We start from the raw sequence: 14,799 nt of genomic DNA, 5'->3' as shown, positions 1-14,799 counted from the left end.
GCTCACTGCAAGCTCCGCCTCCCGGGTTCACGCCATTCTCCTGCCTCAGCCTCCCGAGTAGCTGGGACTACAGGTGCCCGCTACCACGCCCGGCTAATTTTTGGTGTTTTTAGTAGAGTCGGGGTTTCACCGTGTTAGCCAGGATGGTCTCGATCTGCTGACCTTGTGATCCGCCCGTCTCGGCCTCCCAAAGTGCTGGGATTTCAGGCGTGAGCCACCGCGCCCAGCTGACAAATGATTTTAAGGAGAAAGGCTACCACCTAAAGCTGGTTTCTCCAGAGATCCGGTCCGTGTCAGGTCAAACGCGCCACTCGGGCTCGAGACGGCCCCGCCTCTCTGCCTGCCAATCAGTCCCTCTTCTCGCCTGCGCACGCACCGCCCACTCACGAAGCCCCGCCCCTGTCACCGCCCCGAGCCGACCGTTTAGGTCCAGAGGAGCCTTTCAGTCACAACCCGCCCGCTATGACGATCATCTACAGCTGCATTGCTAATGGCCGAGCGGTCCTAGCGGAGCTGACCTGACTGGAGGCTCTTACCAGGTACTTCCGGATCGACGCCTCCGCCCCCGCGGGTTCCGCCCCTCGAGGGTGGTGCCCCCTGAGCCCGCCCCTAAGGACGCGGCGCTGCGAGGTGGTGCGGAACCTGCTCGGAGGACGCAAGCTCCCGCCCCCGCGAGAGACCCCGCCCCCGCGAGAGGCTGGCGTCCCGTCGGCGGCCGCACTTGCGCCACCTAGGGTCAGAGCTGGCGGTGCACGTGCTGGGTTTGGCGGCTATTTGAACCCAGGTTCAACGTTGATAGAACTTAAAATTTTTCTTTCTCCTGCGGAGAAATGACCTGCAGTTCAGCACACATTTATTGAACATATTTCTGTTGCAAATTCCCAGAGTAAAGAATATCAGGGACTCAGCAGTGAACATGAGCCTGGCGTTGTCCCTTTATATCCAAAGGCTATAGACAATTGTCCTAGAGTGTAGAAAGTATTTCAACGGAGGTAGGTTGCGATTGTTCCTGTAGTATTAAGATGAGTACTTGGCTTATAAACTTAGTAAAAATTAGTTCTAGCCTGGCACAGGAAAGGGGAATGAGAAATCCATGCAAAGGAAAGAATGTGGTGTGTTTGGGGATTCCCATGAACCTCAGTGTGACTGGAGCACAAGGCTGAGGGTGTAGAGGCTGGAGATAAGGCCAGGAAAGTGAGTGGAAGACAGCAAATGAAGGGTCCTATATACAGCTCTTTTCTCATCCCAGAGAACCTGGGGAGCAACTGAGATTTATAAAGAGAGAAATAGCAAGATCTGATTTACCTTCTGGTAAGTTTGGTCTGGTTACAATATGGAAGTTAGATTGGGAGGGTGACATCCATTTAGAATGGTATTGTTATAGTTTATAGCAAGAGATCTATGGGCCTGCAGTAAGACAATGATGGTGCAAATGGAAAGGAGGGGCAGATCCTAAGGAGACTTTTTTTTTTTTTTTTTTTTTTTTTTTTTTTGAGACGGAGTTTCACTCTTGTTGCTCAGGCTGGAGTGCAATGGCGTAATCTCGGCTCACTGCAACCTCCGCCTCCCGGGCTCAAGCAATTCACCTGTCTCAGCCTCCCGAGTAGCTGGGATTACAGGCATGAACCACCACACCCGGCTAATTTTGTATTTTTAGTAGAGGCGGGGTTTCTCCATGTTGGTCAGGCTGGTCTGGAACTCCTGACCTCAGGTGATCTGCCTGCCCTGGCCTTCCAAAGTGCTGGGATTACAGGCATGAGCCACCGAGCCCAGCCCCTAAGGAGACTTTCTAAACTTCATTCTCAGGAGTTGATAACAGGTTGAATATGTCATATGCTGTACAAGGTAATGCATAGGATGAGTCTCAGAAGTTTTTTGTAGGTGACATTGAACTACAAAGAGAACATAGAAAGAGGAGCGAAATGGTGGGAGGGAATGTATGGGGAAAAGAATAGAGTTTGGAAAATGTTGAATTTTGTTGCCTGTTGAAAATGGCCAATCTATTTGTGTATTTTTCCACCTGTTTCCAAAAGGTTTTAAGTCAGAAAAATGTCTAGTAGATAATGAATATATTGCTCTAGCATTCAGAGAGTCAAGACTAACCGTTAAAAGGAATAGAAATGAGTAAGACTGCCCAGGAAATGTACAGAAAGTGGGAAAAGAGGAGGACCAAAAGGCAGAACATAGTTTAAGAAGAGAATAGAGTGATGGGTCACCAAATGTGAGCTGTGGTGTCCTACAGGCTAAAAGAAGAAATTTACAAGAATTTCTCATATCCCCAGTAAGTTGAGCATGTCCCTAATAAGTTCATGTCTAGTCCAGTCAACACCTTGAGCAAGAACTAAAAGGTGTTCATTGGACTCTACAATGGGAAGATGATTGGTGATTGTACTGTAAGCAGTTTGGGAGAAGAGCAGAGGCAGAAGCCCAGTAGCTTTAGGCCAATTGAGTGAGAGATAGGAAAGTAGGGAGAATGAGGTTAGACTGTTCCTTCAAAAATTACAAAGGGAATACGATGGAGTGAACGCTAGATGGAGCATGATCCAGGAAGGCACCTCATTTTTTTAATATAAGGAAAGCTTTCACATGTATGTTAAGCTAATGGAAAGAAAAGGTTGAAGATATAAGAGACGAGGGGGCTATTGGTGGAGTAAGGCTTGAAGGGGCACAAAAGGATGGAATCCAGTTTGGCAGTAGAGATGTGAGCCTTGGATTAGGAGAATACCCTCTTTCTCTTCAGGAAAGGAGAATGTGGATATAGACATACGACTCAGTCTCCTCCTGAGTCTCTCTTCTTTACCAATCCCTTACATGCCGTGTTCCTTAAGGTTCTCATTGTAGTCCTCTTTTAACTTGACATACTCATTCACATCCATAGACACCTTTCTTCTGATTACAGCCAAACCCACTTCCAAAGTTCTCTCTCTCCTGAGTTAGACTGCCTAATAGAACATGTCATGTCCAGAACTAAATTAATTGTCTTTCCTAACACATTCCTCCTCGCATACAGTCATGCACTGCCTAATCATGATTTGGTCAATGACAGGCCATATATATGAGAGTGGTCCCATAAGATTGTAATACCACATTTTTACTGTACCTGTTCTATGTTTATGACACTTACAGACACAAATACCATTGTATTCGAATTGCCTACAATATTCAGTGCAGTAACATACTGTATAGGTTTGTAGCCTAGGAGCAATAGGCAATACCATACCTTAGGTGCGTAGTAGGCTAAACTATCTAGGTTTTTGTAAGTGAACTCTATGATGTTTGCCCACAAGCAAATCGGCTAATGACTCGTTTCTCAGAACGTATCTCCGTCGTTAAGTGACACATGACTGGATTTCTGATCTTGCTTAGTAGCTCTACTGAGCTATTCAAGCTGGAAACTGGGAGTCACCTCCACTTGTTTCCCTTCTTCCCCTTCATATCTGTTCATTCATCACCCAGTTCTATCAGTTTTGTATCTCCTGAGTATATCTCAAATCTATCTCCTTGTTTCTGAACTATGTCTTCATCCCAGCCCCTCTCACCAGGCTTATTGAAAACGCCTCCTAACTAATCTCCCAGACTTCAGCCTTGTCCTACTAAAAAACAACTTCCACACTGCTGCTCCAGTGATAGTTCCTAAAAGCAAATAGGATCATATCACTCCCCTGCTTAAAATAATTTGGTGGCTACTGATTACATTACCCACACTCCTTAGCCTGGCACTCAAGACCCTCTCTGATTATCTCCTTCCTTTCCCCACATACCCATGTGCTCCAACTATCCCGAACTTCATGCCGTTCTCCAATCTCACCATGATCTCCCTTTATATCTCCTGTTCCCTCTACCTGGAAATTACTTTTCTCCACTTTGGGGCAGTATAACATCTATACTTTGAGACTCTTCTTAGGTTTTCTCCTTGAAGCCTCCTCTACACACAGGTTAATTTACATTCCTCTACCAAACTACTTACCACACTGATTTAGAATCTTCTTTTACTTGTCTGTCTCTGCCATCGAACTCAAGGACAGGGACAGTCTTCATCTCTGTCTTTCCAGTGTACAATGCCTAATATATAATAGGCAGTAAGTTCTCAATAAATATGTGTTTAATTTGTTAATTAAGAAAGGACAGAGAAAATTAAAATCTTTCATAAGTCCCAAGTGGCTTCCCTTGGTGAAGCATACAGGAAGGGAAGAAAGTAGAGGGATAGGGCCGTATATAATTGGAGGAGCAAAGGCCTGGAATGACTGCTGTGCAGAAAGCTGACAAGGGAGGGGAAAAAGAATAGCAAGGAGCTTCAAGGAATAGTTCAGGTTAAAAGGAAAGAAAAAAGTATCACGTCTTCCCTCAATGCCAAGGATATAAAAATTTTTATATGCATTTGAAAAATATGAGTACCAAAGTTTAATCATGAGATCCTACTAACTGCTATTATAGAATCCTGGCACTGAACAGGATCCTGGGGATCATCTGTCCAATCTCTTCATTCTTCCCACAGATAAACAGACCCAGACAAGTCACTAAGTCACGCAACACATTAATTCTAGAAACACAACTAGAACTAACTTTGGCATTCCATTTTACCGCCTCATATTGCCATTTGTTTTGTTTCAAATTTTGCTAAGATACCAATGTTTACACTATACACTAAAAGAGACACTTGGGGGGAAACATGGGGATATGTTGCATTGCTAATAACTGAAAGTTTGTGTGTCCCTTTAATTTTTCAAGTTTTTTAGGAAGTCCTTTCCTAGAAAATATCACCAGGACTTTTCAGGCAATATCAAGAGTTTCAGGTTTTACTTTCTACCATTAATAATAACTTTTACCCTTCCATAAAAGTTTTTATTTCGTGTTATTTTGTGAAAATGGAAAAGTTAATTGGGATTATGGCCATTTAAGGCTTCTTGGATAACTTTCAGATTTCTTTCACACTTCTAAAGTAAATTGGTGGGACTTCATATAATTGACTACATTTAAGGTATTCTGCATAGTCATAGTATCTTGCAAAATTTTCCCCAAAGAATGAGGTATGAAACAGGTATGAGAGAATTATAAGAAACAGGTATGAGAGTTCTTAGCAATTGTTTGTTTTTTAGAAAGAGATCAGTGAACAATAGTGAATAAAATTTTGTCTTAAAAAATAAGGTAAGAGGACTGCTTAGGGTATTCAGAAAATAAAAGCTGAATATCCTTAACTATTAACATTTTATTTATAGTTTCAGTAGCTAGTGGTTACTAAAACGATGTTTGATTAGATAGTGCTTCCCAGTCTTGAAACCATGTATAAGGTATGATTGTAAAAATGAGATTATGGATCCAGATGGCCTAGAAGCAACTGCAGTATCACAAAAGAAGTGAAAATGGGGCCGGGCGCGGTGGCCTGTAATCCCAGCACTTTGGGAGGCCAAGGCGGGCAGATCACAAGGTCAGGAGATCAAGACCATCCTGGCTAACACCGTGAAACCCCATCTCTACTAAAAATACAAAAAATTAGCCTGGCGTGGTGGCGGGCGCCCGTAGTCCCAGCTACTTGGGAGGCCGAGGCAGGAGAATGGCGTGAACCCAGGAGGCAGAGCTTGCAGTGAGCCAAGATCACGCCACCGCCCTCCAGCCTGGGCGACAGAGCAAGACTCCGTCTCAAAAAAAATAAAATAAAATAAGATTATGTAGTGCAACCTATATTTGCACACATATATGTATATATTATATGTATATTTATATGGTTTTAATATTTTTCTTCATTCATATGAATATTTCAGGATCACTTGACTGTTGCCATGCATTATGAATCCCCACTCATTAGTTCTCCTAGTGAACTGGTTTTCCTTAATAAACTAATTAGAACATTGGTAAATTTAGGAGAAGAATAACAAAAGACTCTACAATTTTCTGCAAAGTAAATGCTGACAATTTATTTTTAGGAAGCAGTGGCAAAAGTGCTTAGATTAGTGCTTCTTAGAGCTGAACCAAAGACCATAATTTAAATGGGAAGGTAAGGTAAGTTCTAATACAAATCTGTTTTTGAACAATTACCAGAAAATAATTCCGATGATGACATAAATATTAGTTACACGTACTCTTGACTGAACCCTCAGAAAGGAGAACTTCTGTATGTAAAAGTATAAAATCATGAATGGGGATGCTAAACACCAAATTAAGATAGTGTTTACTTCTTCAAATGGAAAAGAGAAAATAAATTGGAGGAAGGGTGTAAAGGGGATATATTAACTGTATATCTGTGACTGGTCTAGCACTTTTAGACGGGTCTAAAAGTGTTCTTGTTATCTTATTCTCCATTCTTTTGGGTATACCCAAAACATTTCATTAATAAAAAAGGAAACATCTACCTTAAAATATCTTTCATAAGAACAAGAACAGTGGCGGCTGGGCATGGTGGCTCACACCTGTAATCCCAAAACTTTGGGCTGAGGCGGGTGGATCCCCTAAGCCCAGGAGTTTCAGACAAACGTAGGCACCATGGTGAAACCCCGTCTCTACAAAAAAATTAGCTGTGTGTCATGGCGAGCACCTGTATAGTCCCAGCTACTCGGAAAGCTGAGGTGGGAGGATCGACTGTGCCAGGGAGGTCGAGGCTACAGTGAGCTGTGATCGCACCACTGCACTCCAGCCTGGGCAATTGAGCAAGACCTTGTCTCCAAACAAAACAAAACAACAACAACAAAACAGTGGACATCACTCTTAAGCTTCATTTAGGACATTACATGGTATGGCCTAAATCAGTCTTGAAAACAGTTGCTAGTAAAGGAAGAAGTGAGGGAAAAGAAAGCTTCTATTATTTTAAGACACCTCATTTTTTTAGAGTAGGTTTGTTTTAACCTTTCTATCGTAAGTAAAACAGAGATACAAAGAAATCACATCTAATGAATGTGAAGCTTTGTGAAGTGTTGCAAGGGACTCTCCCCAGCAGCAGTTATCACCTAGGCCAAAGGAAACAGAATACTGCCAGCCACCCCCACTGTATGTCCTGTCCCATTCACTGCTTCCTCTGTGCCCGCAAAATGAAACACCATCCCTGCAAAATCAAACAGCATCCCTGCCAAATCAAACAGCATCCCAGCTTCCATAGTAGTCATTTCCCTGTTTTTTCATTGCGTCAGCACCCAAATACACATCCTCAGATGAGAGCCCAGTCCTGCCCATTTTTTAATTTGATATCTTTAAATCTCTTTAAATCCACTTATTCCCCCTCCATTTCTTTTTTTTTTTTCCCCTTGCAGTTTATTGTCGAAGAACTGACAGTTTCCCACAGTGTAGGTTTGCTGATTGCATATGCAAAATTCAGTTCACCGTTTACCAAGTAGCCAACCCAGAGGCTCAACCCCTTCAGCAGGACTATAATACGAGTATTTTTCCATCAGATGGTATATGGTATCTGATTATAACTCCTTTTGAGATGTTAGCAGCTATCGATACTCATTGCTAGGCCCAAGATCCACTAATTTATAAGGGATTGCAAAATGGTAATCTAGTTTTGTCTTCATAGACAAAATTAGCTGAAATGATTTTAAAAAGAGATACTTTCCTCATTTGCTGTTTGCTTATCTATGTTCTACATTCTAATTTGAATCTTTGGAAGACCTTTTTTTCTGAACTCCAGACTCGTATACTCACTTGTTCCACTCTGCTTGAATGTCTAATCAAAGTACCTCAAACATGTCCAAAGTTAAGCCTCTTCCAGAAGTCTTCCACATATCACTTTTCCAGTTCCTCAGGCTTAAAACCTATATTATTCTTGACTCGTCTCTTTTACATTTAAATCCAATCCATGGGCAAATCCCATTGCCTTTCCTCTTCAAATAGTAACCAAGCCGCCATCATCTCCTGCCTTGATCACTCAAAACAAAGACATCTTTCTCATTTTGTTTCTGATTTCGAATGGTTACTTTTTTCCTTTTTTTGAGACGGAGTCTTGCTCTATCACCAGGTTGGAGTACAGTGGAGCAATCTTGGCTCACCGCAACCTCCGTCTCCCGGGTTCAAGCGATTCTCCTGCCTCAGCCTCCCGAGTAGCTGGGATTACAGGCGTGCGCCACCATGCCCAGCCAATTTTTGTATTTTTAGTAGAGACAGGGTTTCACCATGTTGGCCAGGATGGTCTCGATCTCTTGACCCCATGCTCCACCTGTCTCGGCCTCCCAAAGTGCTGGGATTACAGGCACGACCCACTGCGCCCAGCCCTCATGGTTACTTTTTTTAAAAGTTTGATTAATAACATTTTAATTACGCAAAACATGTATACAGTTCCAAAGTCAAATCTACAAAACAGTTCCTTCGAGAAGTCTAATTTTCATTCTGTTCCTCTCCTTACTACTCTTTCCCCCTAAGTAGGTAACCATTTTGAACAACTTTTTGGTTTATCTTTTTTTCTTTTCTTTTTTCCTATAAGAAATACATTCTACAAGAATACATTAGCTGGGTATTGTGGTGCACACCTGTAGTCCCAGCTACTTGGCAGGCTGAGGTGAGAGGATGGCTTAAGCCAGGGAGGCGGAGGTTGCAGTGAACAGAGATTACACCATTGCACTCCAGGCTGGGTGACAGAGCCAGACCCTGTCTCAAAAAAAAAAAAAAAAAGAACACAATGTAGAGTACACACAGTAGCCCTCCCTTATCTGAGGGGATACATTCCAAGACCCCCAGTCTTGTGGATACCTGAAACCACAGATGGTACCAAACCCTATAATAGATACTGTGTTTTTATACATATATATCTATGATAACATTTAATTTATAAATTAGGTATAAGAAATTAACAATAACTAATAATAAAATAGAGCAATTATAACAATATTCTATAACAAAAGTTATGTAAATGTCGTCTTTCTTTCTCTCTCTCACAAAATATCTCATTGCATTTTACTCACCTATTTTTGGATTGCGGTTGACCATGAGTAACAGAAACCTCAGAAAGTGAAGCCACAAATAAGAGAGACTACTTTATGTACATTTGAACTTCCCTTATGGTAGCATAGGATGAAGTAGATAAATGATAGCACATCGTGCACACTTTTCTCCACCTGGCTTTTGTCAATTAATGATATATCCTGAACATCAGATATTCAGTTGTTTTTAACTTATAGATGCTTTCTGAATATTACTCATAGTATTAATAACATACTAAGCATAAGTTTAAAATATCTCTTTTTCACATGCAGTATCAATTTACTTCAAATTACATATGTAACTTTCAGATAGATGGTACAATTAGCAACTCTTTTTCAGCAGACTCCACCAAATTTTAAACAAAATGCTTTCTAGGTGGAGATTATGTGTATCAATCAATATCATCATTAAAAACATTTGTAGCATATTGTATTCATGATACGATGTGAAGGATTTATACTGAAAAGGCTCACATGTTAAATTTTCTGCCTCTGAAATTATCTTTTCTGCCTGTTTTTGAGTTTCCTCATTCTCATATATATTCAATTTAGCATTTGACCATGTCTGTTGCCTGTTAACCATTTAAAGATAGTATTCAAAAAGACTAAAGTCTAGGCACCAAGCAACTATTTTTGTTGCATATTCCTGCATTTTCTGGATTGTTGGACAGTAAAGGATGGAGGCACTTTCCAAGGGGATTCTGGCCCCTGCTGTGGGATTCCGAGAAGGTAGAAAGGTCTAGATGGTTGAGTGGTCATGCTAAGGTTCATTTTAACATACTGTGGTTCACTTTAACATTCATTCCTCCCTCCCCGACTCATCCTGTTCTCCAGAATATTTGGTATTTGCAGTTTACAAATTTTTAATTCTAATCTATAGAAAACCAAGATGTACCAAAATTTAATATGTCTACCTGAAATATAGGCATAGTAAAAATCAATGAACATAGCATTTTCTGTGTTTGTTTTTGTTTTATGAGACAGAGTCCCACACTTTTGCCTGGGCTGGAGTGCAATGGCATGATCTTGGCTCACTGCAACCTCCGCTTCCTGGGTTCAAGCGTTTCTTCTGCCTCAACCTCCCGAGTAGCTGGGATTACAGGTGCCCGCCACCACAGCTAGCTAATTTTTTGTATTTTTAGTAGAGACAGGGTTTCACTATGTTGCCCAGGCTGGTCTGGAACTCCTGACCTCATGATCCACCCACCTCAGCTTCCCAAAGTGCTGAGATTACAGGTATGAGCTACCGCACATGGCCGAACATAGCATTTTCTGTTTAGTTAGAATCTTGATTCCGTCTTAGAATGTGAGTGACTTCAAATATAGATATATATAGGCCAGGCGTGGTGGCTCACACCTGTAATCCCAGCACTTTGGGAGGCCATGGGAGGCAGATCTCTTGAGGCCAGGAGTTTGAGACCAGCCTGTCCAACATAGTGAAACCCCGTCTCTACTAAAAATACAAAAATTAGCTAGGCATGGTGATGCGTGCCTGTAATCCCAACTACTCAGGAGGCTGAGGTAGGAGAATAGCTTGAACCTAAGAGGCAGGGGTTGCAGTGAGCTGAGATCACATCACTGCACTCCAGCCTGGGCAACAGAGTGAGACTCCATCTCAAAAAATAAAATATATACATATATACCAAATTGTTAGCTTTCTCTTTGATTTATTTTTATTGATGCAATTTTAAATACATATTTAAATTATATAGACTTCACTTAACATAATTTACTTCAATTTTTCAAAAATATGAGAGCTCTTCTAATGATTATGTTTCTTTGTTTTTGGTTTTTGTTGTTGTTGTTTGAGACAGGGTCTCACTCTGTCGCCCAGGCTGGAGTACAGGGGCGTGATCATGGCTCACTGCAGTCTCAACCTCCTGGCTCAGTCAATCCTCCCACCTTACCCCCCCCCCCCCAAATAGCTGGAAATACAGTGTGGCATGCACCACCAGGTCTGACTAATTTTTTTGTATTTTTTGTAGAAATGGGGTCTTGCTATGTTGCCCAGGCCAATGTTCAACTCCTGGGCTCAAGCAATCCTCCCACTTCAGCCTCCCAAAGTGCTGAGATTATAGGCATGAGCCACTGCACTCAACCAATTGTTCTGATTATAAAAAGTTATCTATATAATTCTTAATACCACTAATGAAGGCTTGAAAAATGAAGTTAAATTCCCTGTGTGGGTACTTAACTTCTTTAAGAGTATCATGTTTTCTTGTCAAAGCGATGTTTACCATACTGTCTTTATTGATGGAATCACTTATGTATGTGCTACAGGCAATGCTCTGGATACTGTGACACCATCTGCATTTCTTAAAAATGTAAGTAATTTTATTGTACTCTAAGGACTTTTTGAGTTACTGAAATTGTGAGGTCTCTGCTTTATAGTTGATTAGTAGTAGTGTGCTAACCAAAAGCAGCTCACTCACCTGCTGTATGTAAAGCAGAGCCATTCATGACCTTCAGAGATTTCTTACCTGCATCCCTCATCTGGCTCGTGTTTCCATACTTTGCCTGACCCTAAAGGAAGGCCTGCAAAGATCATCCACTCAGATTTATTAGAACCTCTCCTTATATTTATTTTGTTTTAAAATTAAGAAAGAAATTAAGCTACTCTAGTATTTAATATACTTTTTCAATGGCACAGGTACTTAATTTACAAAGTATATACATGAGGAGGTAAGTGATCAAAAAATCTTTGAGATCGGTAGTCTAAAGACACTTATGTTAAAGTATATATATCAATTAGAAGAGTTAATCAAAAAAATGTTTTTTAAATCAAGACATACCATCTCTAGGGAAAGTTTTAATTGACAATAGCCAGCATGTCTAAACTACGATAAACAGAGTACTTTTGTGTGTGTATTTATGTAGGTACATAAGATGTTATAAATATCTTAAAAGGTGATTAACCTTCTCACTGGATATCACCTGCTGCTCACAGCATCCTGAGTTTGATCTCTGAGCAGGAGAGTTCATGAAAGGCAGTCTTTCAGACAGACTAGAGCCAAACCATTATTCTGGTAATTTTGTGGTCCAGATAGTGTGATTGTTTCTTATTTTAAAAAGTAAATGATACCAATCTTCAATTTTACTTATAAATATATAATTCAGGATAAATATTTTAGTAAAAGTATTAATGGAAAATTAGACCAATATAGTAGTTATTTGCCAATCACACTCATGAATCATGCATATATTTTCTGTTTAATATATCTGCTTGCTTTAACCCAATTCAAACTAATATAGAGTTAAGGGCTATAAGGCCTAAACATTATAATTCACTCCACAATTATGCCTAGAAAATTACCAGAGTCTAGATGCTAAACACTGTTAGTCATTTAGCTTAATGTACTGTAATTTTTTTTCTTTTCTGCACATTATGACAAAACATCCCAATTCTGTCACCTTTCCAAAACTAGGTGATACAGCATTACTAACCATGTCATTTTTACCACTGCTTCTGAGAAATTCATTAAGTACTTCTATCAAGGCATTTATTTAGCATTGTTTCATTATTGTTGAATGGATTTTGAGGGTATGGGTGAGGGGGGAAATGAAAGCACTATTTAAAAAATATCATAAAATCCCATCTTTACTTGTCTGCCAGAGGTAAACATCTGTTCTTTCCCTCAAGTCCTCAGATATATCAGGGAATAGCATCTGCAATCATACTGTGAGATTCTAATCGGTACAACAGCAGCGCATAAGACTGGGACAAACACAGTGTTTATGAATATGACATCTTTAAATGGAAAGGGCACCCTGCCACCAAAAGCCAAAATGATGTGGTTTCTTTTATTTTTCAGGTTTCTACTAGACTTTGCTTCAAATGAATGTTTGCTCTATAATTCTCCAGTTAAAATGATCTATATAGGTTAAATATTTCCATTAATTTCCCCAGGTTAGTGATACTTGTACAAGAAATCCTTTGATGTCACAAGAATATTTTTCTCCTTCAAATGCATTTGCTGCAGATTTTCAGCAAATGTTAGGAAAGTATATGGTGTGTAACCTCAAACTGTACTCCTAAGTATTACCAGTTTTACACCTGACAAATCAGTTGGCAATTATGAGTTAAGAGCTATACAGATGAATAAGAAACTATAAAATGATAAGGAATGATATCCATGATATATTGATAAGCTAATAAAGCAACATAAAGGAAGAATTTTTGGCCAGGCGTGGTAGCTCACGCCTGTAATCTCAGCACTTTGGGAGGCCAAGGCAGGCAGATCACTCAACATCAGGAGTTCAAGACCAGCCTGGCCAACACGGCAAAACCCCATCTCTACTAAAAATACAACAACAACAAAAAAAATGAGCCAGGCGTCATGGCACATACCTATAATCCCAGCTACTTGGGAGGCTGAGGCAGGAGAATCTCTTGAACCCAGGAAGCAGAGGTTGCAGTGAGCCAAGATTGTGCCACTGTACTCCAGCCTGGGCAAGAGAGTGAGACTCCATCTCAAAAAAAAAAAAATAAAAAGGAAAGAATTTATGATACACTATTATTTATTTAATATTCCTATATGCAACTATTTAAGAAAGAAGGAATAAGTACAAATATATTTTTTGTTTACTTACAGTTTTTTTTAAGGGTAGGGAAAGGCAAACCAAAAACATTAAGTGGTTACCTATGTGAGGATGAAGGGGAAAAGAAATGACAAGAGTAGAAACTGGACCTCTCTTTCTTGCTGATGTTTTCTTATGGAAAAGAGAAAAAAGGAACTAGGTCCTTCTGTATGAAACTCATTTGGCAAATTTGACTGCAAAACCATGTAGATGTTTTACACAATTATAAAATATCACTTAATTCTAAAACTTTAAAGTAATCCCTACTAAGTGAAATAAGACAGCCACAAAAGAACAAATAGTGCCTGCTTCCACCTATATGTGATACGAAGAGTAGCCAAATTCACAGAGACAGAAAATAGAAGGGTGGTTGCCAGGGGATCGGGGAGGGGAAAACAAGCAGTTCATGTTTAATGTGTACAGAGTTTCAGTTTGGGAAGAAGAAAAAGGTTCTGCAGACGGATGATGGTGATAGTTACACAAAATGTGAATGTACTTAATGCCACTGAACTATATACTTAAAAATTGTCAGTTGGAAGGATTTCTAGGATCATTGAAAAAAGAAAAAAATAGGAAAAATGGTTAAAATGGTAAAATTTTTGTTATGTATATTTTGTCATTATAGAATTTTACTCTAATTTTTAGGATAATCTCTAAAACAATGTGGAAAAAACGAAAAACCTGTGTATTGAGTTAATGGCTTAAAAGACAGTGAAAATTTATTTCAAGTGGCTCTAAAACACAGTAATTTGATTATATGTTCCTAGTGGGATTATACCCTGATAAAAAAAAGAACTAAAAGTAAATCTCAAGGCATTTATTTTTAAGAGTCACTTTATTACTAATAATATTGGTATTGCTATTCTAAAATTGGTTTTTATAGATATATGACTTTATATAATTGTTAATGTTGTTAAGACTTAAGATTTTCAGAAAAAAAGAGTTGCAAATATAAAATCAAAGAAGTCAAGTAAACTTCTAATCCCAAATTTTAGTTGAAAATTAGGGCCAGGCACAGTGGCTCATGCCTGCAATCCCAACACTTTGGGAGGCCAAAGTGGGCACAGATGGCTTGAGCTCAGGAGTTCCAGACCAGCCTGGGCAACATGGTGAAACCCCGTCTCTACAAAAAAAAAAAAATTATCTGGACATGGTGGTATGTACTTGTTGTCCCAGCTACTCAGGAGGCTGAGGTAGAAAGATGGCTTGAGCCCAGGAGGCAGAGGTTGCAGTTAGCTGAGATCAATCACACCATTGCATTCAAACCTGTGAGACAGAGCCAGATCCTGCCTCAAAAAAAAAAAAAAAAAAAAAAAAA

At 39.9% G+C, this 14,799-nt stretch overlaps 1 long non-coding RNA gene across 2 annotated transcripts in view; it reads left to right on the top strand.

Moving 5' to 3' along the window:
- The first annotated feature begins 391 nt into the window (after positions 1 to 391).
- The window catches only part of LOC108516984 (uncharacterized), a 51,944-nt gene continuing 37,536 nt past the window's right edge, over positions 392 to 14,799 (top strand). The window contains exons 1-4 of one of the 2 annotated variants that reach the window (XR_001881973.1): positions 750 to 992; positions 5,922 to 5,992; positions 11,184 to 11,227; positions 12,716 to 12,810. This is a non-coding gene — a long non-coding RNA (uncharacterized LOC108516984). Of the gene's footprint in view, positions 540 to 749; positions 993 to 5,921; positions 5,993 to 11,183; positions 11,228 to 12,715; positions 12,811 to 14,799 lie in introns of those variants that run through there. The other variant, XR_001881974.1, reaches the window with a different exon arrangement.

Source organism: Rhinopithecus bieti, unplaced genomic scaffold, assembly GCF_001698545.2.
Source record: "Rhinopithecus bieti isolate Rb0 unplaced genomic scaffold, ASM169854v2 scaffold_38123, whole genome shotgun sequence".
NCBI lineage: Eukaryota > Metazoa > Chordata > Mammalia > Primates > Cercopithecidae > Rhinopithecus > Rhinopithecus bieti.
Note: the sequence above shows the minus strand (reverse complement) of the source record. Positions and strands in the feature narration are given on the sequence as shown.